Genomic DNA, 5,177 nt, shown 5'->3' with positions numbered 1-5,177 from the left:
TGGAGCAGACATCATGGAGTCTTCAACGGATCAGAATTTCTAGTAGACCACCATATCAGTAGTAGTTTTCCCCCATTCAATAGTATAGTTCAAGCACTTTGTAACGCTAGTTAGATCGATTGTTTTGCCTTGTTTGATTTGATTGAGTGATATTGATTGAATTGTCTCATAAGCATATGGGTAGTGTTGTCTCTCTAGACCTCATTCTACTCTTAACTCTCATCTTTTCTAAACCCATCAGATGCCTCCGAGACACGACACCGGATTTGTTTTCCCGCCAGAGATCACCCAGTTGATTCAGCAACAGAATGCCCTGATGCAAGTGTTAGTTCAGAACCAAGGCAACAACAACAACAACAACCCACCGCCACCACCACCTGTTGATCACTTAGCCCGTTTCTTAAGGCTAAACCCGCTGGTGTTTTCCAGTAGCACCGAGCCGATTGTAGCAGATGATTGGCTCCGCAAAGTTGGAAGGGAGTTGACCACTGCAGGATGCACAGATGCGGAAAGAGTGCGTTTTGCCGCCAATCAGCTTGATGGACCCGCAGCATCATGGTGGGAGAATTATACAGCCACGCACCCTATTGACACTGTCACATGGGACCAGTTTCAGCAAGCTTTCCGTACAGCTCATGTTTCGGCAGGAGCTATGGCTATGAAGAAGCGTGAGTTTCGTAACCTACGCCAAGGAGGACGCACCGTAGGCCAGTATGTGGAGGATTTCAGTAAGCTAGCACGTTATGCACCAGATGACGTTGCTACAGATGCTGCCAAGCAGGAGAAAATTTTGGAAGGGCTGAATGATGAACTGAGTATGCAGTTGATGGTAGCAACCTTCAACAACTACCAGGAGCTGGTAGATAGAGCTCTCATGATTGAAGGGAAGCAACAGCAGATTGAAAACCGTAAGAGGAAGTATGGACAAGGGAAGTACAATTCTGGAGCCCAGCAGAAGCCCCATTTTACCCCAAAGCCGGGAGGACAGTTTCAGCATACCCATGGAGGAGGTAGTTCGCACAACCATAATGGCTCCAAGAATGGTAATGGGAATGGAGGAGGAAACGGACAGAACCGCACCAACCCATCAACCCCAACCAAGAGAGATCTAAGTCACATTACTTGTTTCAAGTGCCAGAAGACGGGACATTATGCTACTGATTGTCCCGAAGCCCAAAATGGAAATGGCAATGGAAGCTCTGGGAAGAAGCCGAACCCGTTCAACAAAGGACATGTGAACCACGTGAGCGTGGAGGAGGTGGAAGCTCAGCCTGATGCAGTAATAGGTAAGTTTTTGGTTAAGTCAATTACTGCAATCGTTCTTTTCGATACTGGTGCATCGCATTCATACATATCAAGGGGATTCGTAAATAAGTTTAAGATGTCCACTCAAGTTCTCAAAACCCCTATGTTAGTAACCTCGCCAGGAGCAGAGTATATGGCCACCCAAGGATGTTTTCAGATACCGCTGGCCATTGGTAGGCATGTTTTCCCCTCAGACCTCATTGTTTTGGAATCGCAAGGTTTGGATGTGATTTTGGGAATGGATTGGCTATCGTTGTATGGAGGAAACATCGATTGTGCCAGCAAGACGATTTTGCTTACCATCCCGGAAGTAAAAAGGATCAAGTATGTATCCCGGCATATGCCGAAGAGGACTCAAGTAAATTCCTTATCAGGAGTTGTACAGAAGGAAGTACCAGTGGTGAAGGATTATCCGGATGTATTTCCAGAAGAGTTGCCAGGCATGCCACCAGATAGAGACATTGAGTTTTTGATTGAACTTTTGCCAGGCACAGGGCCAATATCTAAGAGACCGTACAGGATGCCCGCAAAGAATTTGGAGGAAATTAAGAAGCAGATCAAGGAGTTACTGGATAAAGGCTATATTCGCCCAAGTTCGTCACCTTGGGGATCACCAGTACTTCTAGTGGAGAAGAAAGATGGATCGCTGAGGATGGTTGTTGATTACCGAGGATTGAATGAAGTGACCATCAAAAACAAGTACCCACTGCCGATGATCAATGATTTGTTTGACCGCTTACAAGGAGCTAAAGTATTTTCCAAGATCGATCTACGATCAGGATACCACCAGTTAAAGATTCGAGAGCAGGATATACCCAAGACGGCATTTACCACCAGATATGGATTGTATGAGTATACCGTTATGTCATTTGGACTGACTAACGCACCTGCCTATTTCATGAACCTGATGAACAAAGTGTTTATGGAGTTTTTGGATAAGTTCGTCGTGGTGTTCATTGATGATATTTTAATCTTTTCCAAGGATGAAGAAGAGCATGAGGAGCATTTACGATTGGTACTTGGGAAGCTCAGAGAACATCAGTTATACGCCAAGTTCAGCAAATGTGAGTTTTGGTTGAAGGAAGTTGGATTCCTTGGACATGTTATTTCTGCAGAAGGAATAGCAGTAGACCCTGCCAAGGTTGACACAGTGACAAGTTGGGAATCACCCACGACAGTTGGGGAAATCCGGAGTTTTCTTGGACTTGCAGGATACTACCGGAGATTTATCGAGAATTTCTATTGCGACGCTTCTCGTCGAGGACTTGGAGCAGTGTTTATGCAGAAAGGAAGAGTTGTGTCGTATGCTTCACGACAACTTAAACCCCATGAGAAGAATTATGCTACGCATGACTTGGAATTAGCAGCTGTGGTGCATGCATTGAAGACATGGAGACATTTTCTCATCGGAAACCATTGTGAAGTATACACGGATCACAAGAGTTTGAAGTACATTTTCACGCAGAAGGAGTTAAATCTCAGACAGAGGAGATGGTTGGAGCTCATTAAAGATTATGATATGAGATTGCATTATCACCCTGGGAAGGCTAATGTAGTAGCAGACGCGTTGAGCCGCAAGAGTCATGTCAACATCCTCATGACAGGAGAATTACCTCAAGAGTTAGCCGAGGACCTTCGCGAGCTATGTTTGGAGATAGTCCCAAGAGGCTATTTAGCGACATTGGAGATTCAGTCTACCTTGATGGAAAAGATCAGAGAAGCTCAGAAGACAGACAAGGAGATTGAAGAGATAAAAGAGAAGATGAGCAAAGGAAAAGCCAAGGGATTTCGTGAGGATGAGCACGATACCTTATGGTTCGAGGACCGTGTATATGTGCCAAATGATCTGGAGATCAGGAAGTTGATTTTGCAAGAAGCCCATGATTCACCATACTCGATTCACCCAGGAAATACCAAGATGTATTTGGATTTGAAAAATACTTTCTGGTGGACCGGAATGAAGAAGGATATTGCGGAGTATGTAGCAGTTTGTGATGTATGTCAGAGAGTGAAGGCAGAGCATCAGAAGCCAGCAGGATTGCTACAGCCATTGCCGATACCCGAATGGAAGTGGGATAAAATAGGCATGGATTTTATCACGGGATTACCCAGGACTCGTTCAGGCTATGACTCAATATGGGTTGTAATCGACCGTTTGACGAAAGTGGCTCATTTCATTCCAGTGAAGACCACTTACACCAGTGCTAAGTTGGCAAAGATATACATGACCAGGATCGTATGTTTGCATGGAGTTCCGAGGACCATTGTATCAGACAGAGGAACCTAATTTACCTCGAAGTTTTGGAAGCAGTTACATGAAACGTTGGGAACCAGGCTGGAATTCAGTACAGCTTTTCACCCGCAGACAGATGGACAGACCGAGAGAGTCAACCAGATTTTGGAGGACATGTTGAGAGCATGTGCACTAGATTATGGATCCAGTTGGGACGACAATTTGCCATATGCGGAGTTCTCGTATAACAACAGTTATCAAACCAGTTTGAAGATGGCCCCTTTCGAAGCTTTGTACCGAAGGAGGTGTAGAACACCGTTGTTATGGGACGAAGTTGGAGATCGTCAGTTGTTTGGACCAGATTTGATTAAGGAGTCTGAACAGAAAGTAAGGTTGATTTGCGATAGGCTCAAGGTAGCCCAGTCCAGGCAGAAGAGTTATGCCGATTCTAAACGAAAGGAGACAGTTCACGAAGTCGGAGACAGAGTGTATCTTCGAGTATCACCCCTTCGAGGAGTGAAGCGCTTCGGAGTTAAGGGAAAGTTAGCGCCCCGTTTTATCGGACCATACAGAGTGTTGGAACGTATGGGAGAAGTTGCCTACAAGTTGGAATTGCCCGAAGGATTGTCTGGAGTACATAATGTATTTCACGTTTCGCAATTGAAGAAGTGCCACGCAGAGATGGCTGAGATACCACTGAGAGATACTGTGCCACTGGAAGCGATTCAGTTGGAAAATGATTTGACGTATGAGGAGAAACCAGTTAAGATTCTCGAGTATGCCAGCCGAGTTACCCGCAGCAAGGTTATCAAGTTTTGCAAAGTTCAGTGGAGTCACCACACAGAAGATGAAGCCACCTGGGAGCGAGAGGAAGATCTACGGAAAGACCACTCCCACCTGTTTTCTAGCCAACCCGAATCTCGAGGGCGAGATTCATCTTAAGGGGGGTAGGTTTGTAACATCCCAAATTTTCAATTTGGAATGTTATACATAGATCATCATTGCATATCATGTTTTATTGCATTTTGACAAATCCTCGATAAATCCTAAGCAACTCAAGGACCCTCGGAGAGAGTTGGGGATTTTCTCGAATTTTCATATTTGATTTTCGTCAAATAATAAGACGAGGATTTTTGGTTTTAATTATTTGCTCTCCGGAAAAATATTTCATTTTAAATAAACGAGAGGAGAAAACATGACTTCTCCAAAACAACTGAAATACTGGAGGAAAAATGTTAAAATCATTATTTGGAATTTATTTGGATTTTATTTGCAATTTTTATTGCATTAAAAATATTGCATGTTTTCAAAATATTGATTTTGATTTAAAAAAATGTTCACCCTATTCTAGATTTTCTAACTAGACGGGGAAAATTTATTTCATATTTTTCTGATTTTTATTTATTTTTCTACGTATTATTCTCCGCGGAACTTATTTAAAAAAAACTGCGCCCGCGCGCCGACTGGGCCAAAGGCCCAGCCCCGCCGCCCCGTCGTCTCCGTCCCGGAGACGGGATCGCCGCCCGAGTCCCGGCCGGCCACGCCGCCCCGGCCGCCCCCTTCCCCAAGATTCGGACCCCCCTTCCTATATATATAGCCCCCCCTCTCTCTCTCCTCAACCGCCGCCGCCTCACTCACC

Source organism: Triticum aestivum, chromosome 6D (assembly GCF_018294505.1).
Source record: "Triticum aestivum cultivar Chinese Spring chromosome 6D, IWGSC CS RefSeq v2.1, whole genome shotgun sequence".
In the NCBI taxonomy this organism is placed as follows: domain Eukaryota; kingdom Viridiplantae; phylum Streptophyta; class Magnoliopsida; order Poales; family Poaceae; genus Triticum; species Triticum aestivum.
The sequence above is the reverse complement of the archived record's forward strand: the minus strand, read 5'-3'. Positions refer to the sequence as shown.